Source organism: Giraffa tippelskirchi, chromosome 4, assembly GCF_054371585.1.
Source record: "Giraffa tippelskirchi isolate mGirTip1 chromosome 4, T2T-mGirTip1v1.2.pri, whole genome shotgun sequence".
Classification (NCBI taxonomy): Eukaryota; Metazoa; Chordata; class Mammalia; order Artiodactyla; family Giraffidae; genus Giraffa; species Giraffa tippelskirchi.
Window position 1 is genome coordinate 76902883 of NC_137278.1, and position 18248 is coordinate 76921130.

The following is an 18248-nucleotide window of genomic DNA, read 5'->3' on the forward strand; positions in this document are numbered from 1 at the left end:
CAAAAGAAAAATGCTGTAATATTTGGCATGTGACCTGCAAAATATGATTATGTGGTAAGTCAGAAGTCTTCGAAGCCACGCTATGCTCTTGAGAGCATATTTTCTGGATGCCTTCGTTTCTTTTCTTGGGTGTGATCATGACATTTCATGTAAGGGATGCCCGGGCAAGAGGAGGAAGCCCCATCTGCTTTGCTCAAGAGAGGGGCCCTGGTGACAACCCTGCCTGTCTCCCAGGCTGCTCTGAACCTACCTGCCTCTGTCTCCAACACCAAGGCTCCTGATAAGGCGGAGAAGCCTGGGAAGCTCAGCTTCACAGACCAATCTCAGTTCCCACAGGCCTAGCTACCAAGCTGTGAGCCTGCAGGTCACCCAGGGTCCCGGCCAGTCAACAATGAGATGCCACAGGAAGGGAGGGGGCACCACTGGGTCAGTGGGAGGCCCTGTGGGAGGCAGCCAGGGGCACCACAGGGGCTCTGGCCAGACAAGCGAGACCACAGCATGAGTTACAAACTCAGCAGGGACAAGGTACCTTGCCTGGAAACCAGAGGACACCACAGCCCAGGATCCCAACACGTGGCTGCTGCCAGCTGTCACATAAGCTGCCCCGTCTGTCCACACATCTCCACCTTGTATTGGTGGGAGAAACTTAGAAAGTGTCCAATTTGAAAACAATACTTTCTCTAAGCAAAATGAAAATCACTCAACAGGACAGGCTAAACTCTCAGGTCCCAGGACATTTAAATCAAGTGGAACATTTCATTGTTTTTCTCACTGCTTATCAGATAGGAGTTGGGGGAAAGGCCAGATTAGTTATACAATAAATAAAGAAATTACTTTTTATTCTGCACAGACGAACTGAAGTGTGAGTGGAATTTTCAACCGTACTACACACACACAAATAGAGGACCTTCCCCATTCCCACTGAAGTGCCAGCTGGCCTGTCCAACTAAAGATCATGACCCAGGCAGAGAAGAAGTCCTGGCCTCCTCCAGGTGGGGTGGGACAGGTTGTGGCAGGAGGGTCCCTTCACCCCAAGTGCCCACATTAACCTCCTTGGGCTCACACACAACAGGACTCAGCCCCCTGCCCTCTCTGTGCTTTTTGGAGAGAAAGAACAAGGTTTTAATTCTCCTTCCAGGCCCTTCCCATCCAGGGCATTTGGGCTCCTGGCCCTGGCCGCTGTCTCAGAGGCCGTTCCTATCCCTCCCGCTTACTCTGGGAAGTGGAAATGTGGGGTGTGAATTGAGTAAGGTCCAAGGTCCGACCCGCTGGGACAAAGAGCACACACGGAAAGAGTGATGCTGCCACCTGCTGGAGCCCAGAGAGAGACAGCCCAGCTGGAGAACCCTGGTCCATGGACCCAGGGTGGACCACCTCAGAACCTTGCCCTCAAATGATTATGTCCTTTTTCCAGAGCTGTATCTCACTTATTCCTCCATTTGATCATCTGGTTTGCTGGTTGGAGCAATGTCAGTCACCCCACTTTACGGATGAGGAAACTGATACCCAAGAAAGAGCAGAATGATCTCTGACTTCACAAGACTTGAAGATGGCTTGACGGCAACATTTGATCTCCAGCTACCCAGCCAAGAGCTCTGTCCCCAGCTCAGTGCTCAGATCAGGCTGTCCTGGGAAACAAGAAGAGCCCCCTTAGGAACAAGGTTGATTGGGCCACCCCAACATCCAGGGAGAGGGCGTAAGGGAAGGGGGCATGCGCATCTCCCCTGCTGAGACTAAAGCAGCAGGTAGTAATAATGACCCTGGAGTAGCTCAGTGCCTGATATATGTCTACTGCGATACATTTCTTAAGGACTCACACACACATGACCACACAAATCATTTCAGCCACTCTGGCACCATTTTCTGAAATACCACAGGAGCAGGCTGGCCACTGGAGCCAATGCCTATCCTGATTAACTGGGCTCCTCCAATTAATTGGGCTCCTCCATTATCTCAGAGGGCCTATCCCACCTGCATGGTCCCTGTTCAGAGTTCTCAGTTTCATGGCCTCCCTGGTTCCCCAGTCCTCAGAATCTGGAAACCAGCCCTGCATTGCTGCTGGTGGGCAGGACTCCCCAAGTCACAGAGTGTCCACCAGAATACCCACACTTGGCTCTGCCTGTGCCTGAGAACACTTGCATCTCAGACTAGCTGACTAGGGTGCCAAGACTGTGGCCACAGTTGGCACTACCATGTCCCAGGTCCTCCCCATGGCAGGGTCAACTCCCCCAGGCCCTCTGCCCCAGCAAGAAGGACACTGGCCCCTCTCAGTCTTTGTCCTGCTGTGAATAACTGCCAAGTGGGGAGACTGGTTCAGAGACAGGGCTGGAGTCTGAGCCCAGATGGCCTTGAAAGGCACCACACCAGGTAGCCACCCCAGCCCTCGGCTCCATGTCAAAACCACAGCACTAATTGAAATTTTTCTGAGGTGGCTGAGAGGGCAAATTATGAAGCCATGGAAACACAATTGAAGAAAAAGAATGGGGAGCAGATATCAGGATGGGCAATGACTTTCCAGGCAAAGAAAAGCTCGTACAGGGAAAGACGTGACTTAACAAAATGCTGAAACTTCTGTATACCCAAAAATCTCAAAATAAAAGGCAAGGAGGCCTCAGGAGAAGAGTTTCCCATACCCTTAACACATTTTTCCACCTATGTCTTTTAACACCCATGTTGCCTTTTTGTTGGAAACATTAGATTGGGCTTTTATCTATTAAACAGGAGTTTATTTATTTTGAACCCTTTGAGTTTTGAAACTTTGAGTATATTACCTAATGACTAAAAAAAAAAGATGGCATCTTAAATGTAAATCCAACAAAATATTTTCATTGAGTCTACATGATGAATGAAAATTTAATATTTAAAAAAATTCCTGGTGGTCCAGTGGTTAGGACTCCACACTTTCACTTCTGGGGTCCGGGTTTAATCCCTGGTCAGGGAACTAAGATCCTACAAGCTGTGCAGCTATCCAAAAATAAAAATCCAATGGGAATTTCTGCCCCAGCCCCCAGCTCAGACAACAGGAAATGGCAGAACTGCAAAAGTGATTAAGTTTGTCTCCAGCAGCCCCCCTCTGCTTTCTGCTCCCCTGTCCCACTTCCAAGCACCCCTCTTTCCCAAAGGCCCCCAGTACCTTCCCTCCCTCTTCCCCACCCTCACAATCTGCTCTCAGAGCAGCTTTGCTAAACTGATGCAGGCTGGGGGACTGGGGAGGGTGGGGACTGACAGGCCGCCCACTTGGGAAAGCATTAAGGAGCAGGAGGAAAGCTGGAGCCATTGAGTTCAGACATTATTTTCTGTTCTGACATCGGCCCTCCTGCCCAGCCCACTGCTAAGCAGCTGTACTTGTGCTCATTCGCTCAGTCATGTCCAGTTCTTTGCAAACCTTTGGACTGTAGCCCGCCAGGCTCTTCTGTCCATGGGATTTTTCAGGCGAGAATACTGGAGTGGGTTGCCATTTCCTGAACAGCTGATACATAGCAAAACCTGGCTTTCTGGCACTGGTGTGAGCTTTGAAGAAGAGTTAAAAGTTTGTCCCAGTGATGTTGTCTTTTGATGCGAATCTCAAAGGCCTGAGCCCTGGGGAAACAGGTGATAACAGATCAGCTTGCCAAGGGCCAGCATCCTAGGAGCCATTTTCCCAAACGGCAGGGGCAGCCAGAGGACAGTTGGGATCTTTTGTGTGGCCTGGCTACAGCAGGGGGCTGACAGGCAGATGACTGGGGGTCATCCCTGCCCCCAGCCCAGGCCTTCACTGGACAGAACAGTCTGTAGGATGAGAAAAGTACCTTTTCTCTGCCCAAGCCCTACCCCCTGCATCCACCATGGCGGAGCAAGTCCAGTTTCCCAATGTGTTTTGTGCACACTGGGAGGTGATTTGGGCCAGTGTCCCATTAGTCCCGGGAGACAGTCCCTGCCCCTCCTCCTGACAGCTGCACTCAAGTGACACGCTCATAGCCATGACTCTGCTCTGGTCCAAGCCTTCTCCTCTCCAGACCTCCTGACCCTCTATCCCCTCTCTTCTTGGCCTGCCAGAGTCCAGGAAAGGCAGAAAGCTCTGGACAGGCCCCAGGTTGCCCAATAGGCTGCAGATAAAGCAAAGCTCAGTGGCTGGTCCCGCTCGATGCCACTACTAGGGGGAGCCCTCTACCACAGAGCCACAGCGCCACCTGGTGGTAGAGGGCTATTGGCGCAGCTAGGTCAGGGCCAGCCCAAAGACACCTCTTGGGTGCCTCTTCCTTTTCAGTCTAGTCCCTGGGGGTCTTCCCTAGATCCCAAGAGAGCCCCATCCTGAGAGCTGATGGATGACTGTCAAGCTGAGGTCCCAGCCACCTCCCTGACACACACACACACACACACACACACCCATACACATAGAAAAACACAAGGAAAGGGCCTGGGCTTCTGTGTCAGGCAACTGAACCACTCCCATCTCCACTGGTTGGAATATGTCTGAGCTCAGACAATCACATAACTTCACAAGCCTCAGTGTCCTACCTCTAAAATGGGAGCAATAAAAAGGCTGCTGAGGCACAGATTAGATAATAAAGGTCCTACAGCAGCGGCTGGATTATTGCAAGTGTTCAAAAAATAGCGGTTTCCTTTCCTAACTGTTTGGGCTCAGTGCCTAGGAAACCTAGACTTACCCAAAGGTGGGGTCAAGGAGACAGCCAACATCCAAGTCTAGGATGGGAAACGTTTCTATCTCAGCTCCTTCAAGAAGCCATTCCAAGCAATTCCATCGACTGCCATTTGCCTCTCTCTGAACACCTTCAGTTGAGGGTGACTGACCCACCTGGTTTGCCAGGGACTGAGGGATTTTCAGGAAAGAGACCTTAGGTGCTAAAACTGGGGTGTCCCAGGCCAGCATGGATGCATTGGTCACCTAGCGCTTACCTCTTCACACAGTCCAGTTCTAGGGCTTCACAGAATCACGGGCTGTCGCCCAGGAATCTGCATTGTAACATCCCCAAGGTGATTCTCATGAACACCAAGTCACTGTCCGCACCCGCTCTCTGTTTTCTCATCAGCTTCTGATGGGAACACTACTCTTCATCTAGACGGGAAGCCACCTGAGGCACGGCACACACTCAGTGCCAACACCTTGGAAAGACTCCAGGGAGCTTTCTGAAAACCAGGCTCCAGACCTGAATCTGCAAAGTAAACTAGCAGCAACAAGAGCATGTTCTCTATGCAACTTTAGAGTTTACACCCATGTATTGCCCCTCTACTATCTTCCATCCATTCATTATTTATTGAGTACCTATTAGCTCAGCACAGGAGGAATTAATATCCTAATGGGAGGAAATAAGCAATTGCCACTTAACAAAATAATTTTTTAAGATTTTTTTGATGTGGACCATTTCTAAAGTCTTTATTGAATTTGTTACAATATTGCAGCTGTTGCATGTTTTGGTTTTTTGACTGCAAGGCATGTAGGATCTTTAGCACCCCAACCAGGAATTGAACCTGCGCCCCATGCCTTGGAAGGCAAAGTCTCAACCACTGGACTGCCAAGGAAGACAGTCCCTAAACACACTAATCTTAGATAGTAGTAAATACTACTATACCATATTCAAAGGCACCCCTGAGGAGGTGATACCTGACTGAGCTCTGAAGGTTATAGTGCCAGCTCCTTAAGATTTGAGTGAAGATGTTCCAGTAGAAGGAATGGCTGTTACAAAGGCTGTGAGGCACAAACAAGGGACAGAAAGACTCTACGGCTGGAGCGTAGTAAGCGGGGACAGAGTGATAGGAGCTGAGGCTGGAGAAGCAGGCAGGGTCTGATAAAAACAGCTGGGGCCTTTTGGACCACTGTAGGCCTATGCATCTTGTTCTGCAGGCACTGGAAATCTGTCAGTGGTTTTAGGCAAGGAAATGACAGGATCTGATTTGTAATTAAAGGCCCATTTGGGCTTCAGTGTGGAGAAGAGACAGGAGGCTAAGAAGTAAAGGCAGGGAGTCAGTCAAGAAGCTACTGCAGAGTCCAAGCAGGAGACAATAGAAACTGTGGATGGAGAGAAAGGCAGGGCCCAGTATACTGAGTAAAGGGAGATTCGGGACTTACTGATGGATTAGATCTAGAAAGAGCAAAAGGGGATGATGAAGGCTACCACCTAAGCTTTTCACTTAGAATCCAGATGAATGGACGAAAGGACCACTTGTGGGACGGGAAAGACTAGGAGAGAAACAGGTTTGGGAGGGAAAAAAAAAATCAAGTGTTGTGCTTTGGATGAGTCATTCAAGTGGAGGCAGCAAGTGTGCTGGTAGCGGGGGCTGGGCTCTGTGCAAAGGCACAGGGGAGTATCTATGAACTTCATCCCCAGGCCAGTTTAAGAGCTTGAATGATTGGATGCTGTCATTTCCTTCAGAAAGGAATTCTTATTAAGAAATTTGAAAAATCAGCCATCAATATAAAGTGATGTTTTGTACACAACATCAATAATAATTGCACGAGTCAAGATCCCTTTTGGTTACAAGTGAGAAACTCAATCTAACTGGCCATCACAAAGGGGCACTCTTTTAGCTTGAACATTCAAACCACGGAGAGAGAACTGATGAAGCTGGTCTTCCGAATCAGAGACTCAAACATTAGCAGACCTCTCTTTTTTTAAAGTATTTATTTATTTTTATTCTTGGCTGCACTGGGTCTTCGTGGCTTCACGTGGGCTTTCTCTGGTTGCGGTGAGCAGGGGCTACGCTTCATTGTGGTGCACGGGTTTCTCATTGTGGTGACCTCTACCGTTGCAGAGCACAGGCTCTAGGTGCTCAGGCTTCAGTAGTGGCAGCACACAGGCTCAGCAGCTGCAGTGTGCAAGCTCTAAGGTGTCTGGGCTCAGTAGTCACAGCTCATGGGCCCGAGAGCGTGGGCTCAGTAGTTGTGGCGCGTGGGCATAGTTGCTCCATGGCATGTGGGATCTTCTCAGACCAGGAATCAAACCCACTTTCTGCATTGGCAGGCGGATTCTTATCCCATTCCATTCCTGGTTGGGAAACTACGATCCTACATGTATTGCACCCAAAAAACATGAAACAGAAGCAATATTAAAACAAACTTAATAAAGACTTTTTAAAAAAGACTGAATATGTCTACTCCTTTCATGAATATTTGAAAGTAAGTCATATATCCCTCTTCAGCCTGCTCTTCTCTGGGAGCCATATTCCTTGGAGTCTCAATCCTAGTCATCACTGATGGCTTATTGTTGTGGGAAATAAGAGGAACATCTAGTCCCTTGGATCATTAAGGTCAGGAGTCGTCGAGGGCTCCATGGGGAAAGGCAGGGAGCCAACAGAGGGGGAAAGATCCTCACCCCACCGGGCTTTCCCTCAGGATGAACCCTACCCCACCCACCTGCCAAGGGGTTCTGCTCCCAAAGGGCCCGCCAACCAACAGGGAACATAGAAACACTTAAAGAGAATTCAGTTTTACAATTTACATTAAAAAACAAAAAACAGATAGCAGAAGATTAATAAATTTAGAGCAAAAAGTTGAAAGAAGGCTAAGCAGAAATGAATGCAAAGACCAGGTACGAAGGGAAGAGTGTGTAATGAAAGTTAGAGAAGGAAATCTACTCACTAACCAGAGTATTTAAAAGAAAGAAATAGTTAAGACAGAACAAATTCTTTAAGATAAGAATAATTAGTAAAATGAAGATAATAAAATGATAATTGGCTAAGTAAAATGATTTTTAAATGACTGAATATTATAAAACTAAAAACTCAACAGAGATGGGTTAAGCTGAAGGCAGCAGGGCAGAGTCTAAGGGTCAGAAGGTGGAATCTTGTGGACTTTTTCTAAGCCTGGGCTCTCTTCAGGGCACTCCTGTGAGGTGAGGTCCTTGGCCAGCCATGCCTTATGTCAGGGCCCCCAGTAAATGCCACTCCCTTAAATAACCACTGGGGAAAGGCATTAAGTGGTGTCTCCCCTGGAACTGGAACTGGAACTGAAGGACATGAAAATGCCCCATATAGCATCACTCGGCCCAGGTCCTTCAACCATTGCTCTTACAGTGTGAATTCTAGTGGCCTCATGCACATGGACCATCACATCATAAAACCTCTCTAAAGATAATTTTACATATATAATTTTATATACATATTATGCTTAGTTGCTCAGTCATATCCAGCTCTTTGTGACCCTTTGAACTGTAGCCCACCAGGTTCCTATGTGTGTTATATATAATACATGTATGATATTACATTTTATACATAAATTACTATATATAAAATTAAACATAATCATACATATTTCTATTTTATAGACATCCATTCCTCAGACCACCAATCCCACATATAGAATCTATCTCAAAGATAAAATAGCAAAATATTCAAAACTTTGTGAATTTTATTGCAGCATCATCTACAAAACCAGGAGACTGAAAACATCCAAATGTAGAGGACTAGTTGAATAAACAATGCTACATCCACAGGAATAGAATATTATGTGCTGTGATAAGGAGTGAGGAAGGGTCCTATTTACAACTTTGAAATAATCAGAATATACTACCGTGGAATCAGCAATGAATAGAAGAGCTTTTGAAAAAGGAGAGGAAGTGGAATACAAACACAGATGTGTCTTTGCTTGTTTTTTAAGAATAAATAATGGAAAGATATATCAAGAAAGCAATTTTTAAATTATCACCTATACAAGAAAACAAAGAGGAAACAAGATTAGGGGACAAGGTTTAGACTCCTTGGAATAAACCTTGTTTTATAGTTTTGAGTTTGCTGCTGTTAAGTCGCTTCAGTCGTGTCCGACTCTGTGCGACCCCATAGACGGCAGCCCACCAGGCTCCACCATCCCTGGGATTCTCCAGGCAAGAACACTGGAGTGGGTTGCCATTTCCTTCTCCAGTGCATGAAAGTGAAAAGTGAAAGTGAAGACGCTCAGTCGTGTCCAACTCTTAGCGATCCCATGGACTGTAGCCCACCAGGCTCCTCTGTTCATGGGATTTTCCAGGCAAGAGTACTGGAGTGGGGTGCCATTGCCTTCTCCAGTTTTGAGTTTACAAGCATGTAAATATTTTAGATAAATAAAAAGAAAAAAAGGGGAGGACATATGTATACCTATGGCTGATTTATGTTGATGTATGGCACAAAGGAACACAATATTGTAAAGCCATTATCCTCCAATCAAAAATTTTTAAAAAGAGATTCCTAAAAATGTAAAACAAACTCAATCAGAAGGTATTTACTGAGTATCAAGTTGATAGCATAGCCACAGAGAAAAATTACTTTAAACACAATACTTCAAATACTGTATTTTGAATATGAACTAAGGACAAAAGAAATCACAAAGGAATCTTAAACTGTAAGCAATAATCTTATTATGAGAAATAATAACTAATACTACTTTTAAACTAGTATGTGGTACGATATAGCAAATAATTATGTAAGAGTTGTAAAGAACTAATATTTTTAGAGCAAGAGAAAAGCAATACAAATATAAAATCCAAGTATATAACTTCTGTAATCTTACATTTGAATTGGAAATATCACTATAAACTCGAGCTTTAGTTTTCTCTTTTTTAAAAATATTTATTTATTTATCTAGGCTGCACCAGGTCTCAGTTGGATCTTCACGCAGGATCTTCGATCTTCATTGCAGCAAGTGGGATATTTAGTTGTGGCATGCAGGATCTTCAGTTGTGGTAAGTGGAATCTAGTTTCCTGACTAAGGGTCAAACCCAGGCCCCCTGCATTAGGAGTGTGGAGTCTTAGCCACTGGACCACCAGGGAAGTCCCTATTTTTCTCTCTTTAAAAATATACGCATGACCTAGTTCTGTCTATTGGAAAGGCTTGAAAATATGACAACCACAGAGTAGCAGTAAGGAACTCTAGCACACAGATTGTGCTCACCTAAATAACATTTCTCACCACAAAGAACCAGGCTCTTAGGAGAAATGGCCAATTCCAGGATTGAGAGAAGACAAGTACAAAACGCACTTTGAAATATCTTGTTATGCCAGAAACATATCATATCTCAGATTTAAGATTATGTCAAAAAGACCTAGGAGCCAACTTAATGGGACTTACCCTGGCCAAATATGGGACAAATTAAGCATCAACAACGGGAACAGGGTCAGTTATAGAATATAGGGTCAGGTAACAGAATCAAGAGTACACAACAGTTGTAAACATTTATAAGGCCAGTAACAGAGCTCCAACAACATGAAGAAGGAAAAGATGGAACTAAATGGTGAAACAAGAAAATCTATCATTGCAGTTGGTTATTTTCATGCCCTTCTCTCAATGATAGCTAGAACAAATAGGCAGAAAAATCAAAGATACAGAAGGTTTGCAGAACTCTATAAACCAATTTGATATAACTGATATTGACAGAAGATGCTGCCCAACAGCGGCATGGTCTACATTCTCTTCAAGTGCACCAGAATCAGATGAAAATCAGGAAAGCAACAGAAAAAAAATCTATGAAACAAAAAACTAGATATGTGAAAAGATAAATAAAAGTTGAAAACATCTTCTGAGTTTGATCAGGACAAAAAACTCACAAATAATCAATATCAGAAGTTAGAGGGGACATCACTACAGATCCTAAAGACAAGAAGAGAATATTATGAATAACTTTATGCCAATAAATTCAACAAATTCAATGAAATAGACAAAATTTTCTGAAAGACACAAAATGCCATAACTCATTTAAGAATAAATAAATAACCTACATAGCCCCCATATTTATCTAAAAAAAAACCAAAAACTGAATTTTTAGGGTTTTAAAAAATTTTTCCTACAAAGAAAACTGCAGGCCCACAGTACTTTACTAGTGAATTCTGCCAAATATTTAAGGAAGAAATAATACAACATTACAACACTGAAAACTATAAAACATTGTTTAAAGAAATTAAAGGCCTAAATAAGTGAAGATACACATCTTATTTATGGAATCAGAAAGCTCAACATTGTTAAGGAGATTCTCACTCAATAGATATCTTGTAAAAATCCCAGGATATTTTCATACAAATTGGCAAACTAACCCTAATGTGTGTATGTGTATATATAGTGTTATGTGTTGATTACTATAATCATGTAGATATATATAACTTTATATATGGTATATATATATTTGTATGATTACAGTAACCAACACGTGACACCACACTGAGATATAGCTCAATAAGATAGAACGAAGTCCAGCAGAAGACCAGCACAATTATGATCAATTCATTCTTGACAATCTGTGAAGTCAATTCAATCAGGAAAGGGTATGCTTTCCAACAAATGGTGCCAGAATTGGATATCCATACACAAAAAAAGAAAAATTTAGACCTCTACTCACATTATACACAAAAGTGAACTCCTAAAGGTAAGAGCTAAAACACAGAATACAATCTTGGTGACTTTGGGTTAAGCAAAAATTTCTTAGCTATAATACCAAAAGTATCATCCATAATTGAAAAAAATGGATAAATTGAACTTTATCAAAATTTAAAAGTCTGCTTTTCAAGAGATACCATTTAGAAAAACAAAACTCAAACCACATCTGAGAGAAATTATTTACCAAACATATACACAACAAAGGAATTATATCTAGAATATACAAAAAGTCTTATAACTCAATAATAAAAACATGAATAACTTAATAAAAAACAGGCAAAAGATTTTAAAGGATAATTCACCAAAGAAGATATCTGAATATTTAACAAGCACTAGAAAAGCTACTAACATCATTAATGCAGTTCATTGTATGTCAAACGTACATTTTTTAAAAAGCTGTGAAATAAAAAAACTAATTGGTCACCTATGGGAATTGTTAGAGCATCAATACATTATTCTAAAGATTAATAGAAAAAGGAAGAGCCCCAGCAATATTATCTAATCTTTTCTATGTGAATCGTGCTTTAGGAAAACCAAATAGTCGATGGAAAAAAAGGTTTTTTGTTATTTTTTAAGGTATCACAGTCACAAATACAGACGGAATAACAGAATTAGAAACCATTATTGAGTAATCCTTAATACAATAATAAATCTAGACAGAGCATCAACAGCTGCCAAAATCATTAGGTTAGAGGCTGATGTGGCATTTCGTAATGCATGGACCAGGCTGACCACACCTGAAATCATCAGTTAAAGCAGAACAACCAGCCATTATGTACTTTCCCTCTTATGATACAATAGTATATAGTACCACCTATAATCTATTTTTTTTAATTGAATCTTAATATTACCAAGCTTCTAGATCTAAATGTCAGGGGAATTGAAGAACTTTTGAAATGATGCCTTGTTATTCAATTAGCCAAATTCTGTGGGAAATTCTATAGATCAACAAACAAATATCAGGGAATTCCCTGGTGACCCAGTGGTTAAGACTCCAGGCTTCCACTACAGGGGACACAGGTTCCATCCCTGGTGGGGCAACTAAGATCCCACATGCCGCACGGCCAATAATTATAAATAAAATAAATAAACATCATAAAAGAGAATGGGTAATTAGTATAAATGAAAAAAGAGAGATAGATTTAGATATTTAAGATATATTGATTAAATTTAGTGTGTGGACCTCGCTTGGCTCTTGATTCAAATAAACCAATGGTAAAAATATCTTTCAGAGCTAAGTGTGGACATTTGAACACAGACAAGGTGTTAGATGATGTAGGGGCACTATTATTAACCTTGTTTGGTGTAATAATGATACTGTGGTTATGCTCTTTTAAAAAGTGGCTACCTACTGGGTATACATACTGAGGTATTTACAAGTCAAATTAAACCATAGCTGGGATTTCCTTTAAAATATTTTGGTGACTATGGTAGGGGAAAATGTTGTGAGAACGAGATTAGATGACGATTCTCGAAAGTAGTGATGGATGGATATATATTAAATATATATATATTCTCTACTTTTAAATATACTATTTTTTCTACTTTGGATATGTTTGAAATTTTTCATAATAAAGAACTGGGGATTTGGTTTGTTGAATTTTAAATGGGTTGTGTTCACACAGGTTATAGCCATCAGGTTGAGTTCAACATGAATATTCCCTATCTTTACCCACACACTCAATGACTGTTGGTCACAAATGAGAGGAATGAGTTAGTGGTGAAGAAAACAACAAAGCAAGTGAAATGGGTAGAACAGTGGCAGCTGATACTTACATCTGTGTTGGGGATGAGTGGGGAGTTGTAGGACCGTGACAAATGGAAGATCACACACACGCTAATCCAAAAGGGAGGAAAATGTTGCCATGTGGGAATAAGGGCTTGAGATGGACAAGTCTTCTAACTTTTCATTGAAAACTTGAAATCTAGGCATTGCAATAAAATCTCCAAATGTGTAGGCAAATGATTATAATTTTTTCAACACTTTACAAGTCAGCGCTAGAAATCCAAACAAAATCTGTCTGGAGGCTAGATTTGTTCCACAGACTGCTGTTTTATGATCTCTGACACTACACCATGTAATGCATTATGTAGTAATGCATTAATAATCAGATGACATTCTCAGCAGTTGAATCAAGGGCCAGGACAACTGAGGTTGTGCATATCAGATATGCCCAGATTCTTTATATGCAAACAGCTGTCAAGCCAGGCACTGACCACATTGAACTCTGAACCAAACACAGGCTTACAATTATCTCTATCAAACTGTATCTTGTCACTTGTTAGAAACATTTGTCTCTTATTCTACCTCCAACTTCTACTGAATTTGCACTCCCTTCCAGCTCTTTGTATCACACACAATTTTAATTAGCCTGTCCAAAGCCATCTACAAAGTTAATGTCAACCTGTGTGTTCAGTTCAGTGGAGTTCAAAGGGTGGGTCAGGCTTCCCTCCCGCTAGACATCTACAGCTATTCAGCTGTAACTTCACCCTGCCTTCTGAGTTTATCCACCTCGTATTTATCCATCTTCCTCCTTGCATACAGGTCTAATCCACTAGTTTTGTGGTGATAGGAATGCCACCTCCTTTTACCTGTATATGTAGTACTTTATGGTTTCTATAGCATGTTTCCATAATTTTCTGACTTGATCTTTATCACCCTTCACAACCTTTAAAAGTCCTATCAACCTCACATTAAGACACAGACCTACAAATCTGCCAGTGGTCTATTTGTTTGTTTGTAATACACTAATAATCTATCTGGTGATTTCTAGCTTAAATAGAACAAGGACAACTAATTTAGCTTCTTACCTTACCACTTTACCGCCTCACCAGAAAAAGACTTCCCCAAACCACCATCATTCCAGCAATATGTAGGGACAGAAACAATATTTAAGATGAAGAATGTTCTAACCATTAGAGTTGACAGAAAGTGGAATGCATCACCTTGCGAAGAAATGACATGCTGATGCTGAAACTTTTCAAATAGGAGCTGGGGTTTTGTAGAAGGGATTCCCAATGTGGACAGGGGGTTGGGCAGAATGATTTTTCTTTCATTTGTTTCTGTCCACGTGGGGGGCCCACTCCATGCTCAACTCTTAGCTGAGCTCTTGGAAATATCTGACCAGTTCTTGCAATGATAACCTCTGAAAGTTAAAAATACACACTTGGCAAGTGTGACTGTTTTTATGCTTTGTACATTTTAATATTAATTTCCTTTCTAAAAATTTTTCAGCAAATGTTTTTAAAAATGCCAGCCTTCTCAGCAAATGTTTTTAAAAATGCCAGCCTTTTCTCTATTCAAAATTGGAAAGAATCCATACAATGGAATATTATCCAGCCATAGATTGAAAAAAAAAAAAAAAAGTACTGATACAAGATAGGACAGGATGAATCTTGAAAACATTGAAAGAAGCCAGTCACAAAAGACCACACATTATGATTCCATTCATATGAAGGTCCAGAAAAGGGGAAATGTACAGACAAAGTAAATTAGTGATGATTTAGGGGTGAGGTGAGGTCATAGCTAAAGGATACAGGATTTCCTACTGAGTCAATAAGAATGTTTTAAAATTGACTGTGGTGATTGATGGTTGCACCTATCTGTGAAAGTACTAAAATCCATTGAACTGCAAACTTTAAATGGGTGAATGGTAGGGTATATGAGTTATATCTCGATAAAGCTATTTTTAAAAAAATAAGCAAATTTTTTTGTGTCAGGGTGGCGGATAGATATTTGTTTCCAAGCTGGCTAGATTTCTAAAGGGGAGCCCTTACCATCTGCAGAGGATGCACCTGTGAGCGAAAGCGTTTGGTCCAGCCAGGTTAGGTGACATAGGCGGACTTTCTCACATTCCAGGTGGTGTGGGGCTCCCCTTTCGGAATCGGGGGCTGGGGTTAGTAGCCGAGGAGACAGACAAGAGCTCCATCCACTTTCTCAGAGCTTTCTAGGTCTTTCTTCTCACCACTTCTGGTAGTATTTCCATCCCAGGAGTTTACTAGCACACCCCATAAACACAGCTGAAACCACGCTTGTGGGAGAACGCGTCCGGGAGGCCTCTCATCCCAGCTACTCTTGTTCCCCACTTCGCCCCACCTCCCGGGTATGTGGGGCACCCCCCGCCCACCCATCCCCTGGCAAAGCGGCCCCCGTGCCTCAGGGATGCGTTCACGGGCTGGAACATTCCAAATCCAGCTGGCAGATTTCCTGCTTCCCGGGGGTACTTATGCACATGGGGTGTGCGGCGGGCAGGAAACGATATCCCTAGAAAACGTCTGTTCGCCCGTCTGCCAGCGAATTCCACCCGTCCTGACTGACACCGGGGAGAAGGGGCACAAATTGGGAGGGAAACGCCCAGGCACTTTCCCCGAACTCCGCAGATCCGCCCAGGGAAGCCTGGAGGCCTGGGGAGGGGAGAAGGGCCCGCCGTCTAAGGGCTCTGCAGATCCGAGGGAGGGGGCGACGACTAGTTAGTAGTAGTTTAAAAGGAGGACAGCGACCGCTCCTGCTCTGGGCTTCGCGGGAGTGGTCGCTCGGCTCCCGCCCCGCCACCCAACGCGCACCCCGCCGCTCCCGGTCCTGGGTGAGGGGCAGCGGCCGGGAACCGGCTCCGGGAGCTCGGGCAAGCCCCGTAGAGAGGGCGCTGGAATTTTCGATGACGAGACCCAGGTAGGGCCCCATCACCGGTGCAACGCTCCTGCGGTCCACATCCCCGGTACCGGGATCGGGGACTGGGTGCCGTTAAAGGAAATGCCTAGGGAGAGGGAGCAGCAGGTAAACGTCCGGGTTCGGGCGGCTGGATGGTTCGCGGGGGCAACAAGTAGCTTCGAAAGCGAGTAAGAGGAGCGGATACGAGCGGCTTCCTGCCTGCCGCGGAGCAGGACATGCACGCAGAGCAGTTAGCGGCAGGAACTGAGGAGACTAAAGAGAAACTGATTCGTTTACTTGAGCACGGAGGTAAAAGTGGGAAACGACGTGCGGGTATCCAAAAGGGTCATGCTCCAGGTGAGGCTCGAACTCACAACCTCGGCATTGCTCTGCATGTACTGCTGTATAAGTACCGCGCGCTAACCGATTGCGCCACTGGAGCTCTGCTCACCCCGCCTCGCGATGGCTCTATCAGGGTTTACTCAGGCCCCGTGCGGGCCTCTGCGGAGCATGCGCACCCTCAGCTCGCAGCTCGGCGGGATCTAGCCGGGGCCCCGAGACCCCGCAGCTTCCGGTCCGGCAGCTCCCGGCCGTGTGAAGGCGAGGAGGCTGCGGAAGTCTCCGTCTGGAATGGCGGGCTTGTTTGGCAGGGCCTTGCAAAGAGCTCACCCCGCCTCCCTGAGCAGCGCGGGAGGAGGAGCCCTGGCCGCCGTGGTCTTAAAACCACCTCCGAGTGCTTGGTGTGGAGCTTCGCCTGCCGAGGCAGACCCCGCGAGGAGCCGGTCTAACCCAGGAGACAGGCTGCGGCCGGCGGGCGGGCCTTGTTGCGAGGGATGGGGCGGCCTGGGCTCTGGGGCCGTAGATGTCCCGGACGACTGTCCCTGCCCCAAGCTCCAGTCTGCCTGGTGAGCGGGAAGGCCCCACCCCCTAACCTGCGCTCCCTGAAAGTCGGTGGGACCCGGGAAACCCGCGAATGAGTGAAGCCCGCGACCGCCGGCTGAGGCTCCGGAGAGTGCCGGGGCCGAAGTGGCCTTCGAGCTTCCAACACCGGACTGGGCAGGGATTTAACCGTCAGACCCTTGTTGTGTCCCGAAGGCTTTCTGCTGCCTCTTACTCTGTCCTGAGTGAGGTGCTCGGGCACTCAGGCTGAAGAAGTGTCCCCGAAATTTTGTCAAGCCACGGGCGTTCCGGGGACACGATGGTAGCCCGAGTCTTCAACAGGCTGCAGGCTAAGTTCCACGTCTTTTGTTGGGCCACACTATGTATGTTTTGCTTAAAGCGAGTTCCTAATATGTAAGATCAAGAGGTCTCATACAAATATCTGGATATCCATTTCTTTTTTTAAAGCAGAAAGTGTAAACCGTACCCAGGACTGAATTATGACTGTCCCGCTCTGTGTGCACTTCGTCTTTGTGGGCCCCTTTCTCCATTAAAAAAAAAAAAATTTTAATTATGTTTTGCTGCTATAAAACACAAATATAATCCAGGCTGGATTTATCGTTACATTTATTATATTTTCCCTGATCTCAAAAAAATTTTTAAACATTCTGGAGAGTTCCAGGCACTGTGTCTGTTTCCTTGATAACTCCAGTGGGAACCTCGGGGAGTTTAGCAGCAACCTCCACCGAGTTCCCCGACCCCTTCCCTCTCGGATTCCCTCCATCAGTTGTCTCCTGTGCCTCTGTTGGCATGTTGGTCACCCTGTTTGATGACCTCTGCGTTCCTGGGAGAGCCAGGACAACAAACAAGAGAACACTATGTCAATAAATTTCAGAACCAGCAGGAGCAAGGGATGGGGGGAGAATAACGATGATGCATAATCACCATGATGAAGGGAAGCTAAGTGTTAAGTTGCTCAGTCATGTCGGACTCTTTGAGACCCTATGGACGGGCTCGCCAGGGCTCTTCTGTCTTTGGGATTCTTCAGGCAGGAATACTGGAGCCGGTTGCCATTTCCTTCTCCAGGAGATCTTCCCAGCCCAGGGATCGAACCCTCGGTCTCCTACATTGCAGGCGGGAACCTTTACAATCTGAGCCGCCAGGGAAGCACAATCCACCTTGATGGTGATGACTGTCATTAACAGGTTGTGTTTGGGTGATGAAATCAAGAGTAGGATTGTAGAAAAGCCTTAAAATTGGAGCAGAAGAGACTAGAATGATCAGGCAGAAGATGAGGTGACAGACACAGGGTCTGTGTAAGTTAGGGGCCTCTGAAGCGGGTGTTTTCAGGAAGGTCAATGCTTTGTGCATAGTGTGTTGTGCACC

At 44.7% G+C, this 18248-nt stretch overlaps 1 non-coding gene across 1 annotated transcript; it reads right to left on the reverse strand.

Annotated features, from left to right (window-relative positions):
* Nucleotides 1–16332: 16332 nt before the first annotated feature.
* TRNAI-UAU (transfer RNA isoleucine (anticodon UAU)) lies at nt 16333–16425 on the reverse strand. The gene is given in 2 exon segments: nt 16333–16368; nt 16388–16425. It is a non-coding gene; the product is annotated as a tRNA-Ile (tRNA).
* Between the last annotated feature and the right edge of the window lie 1823 nt (nt 16426–18248).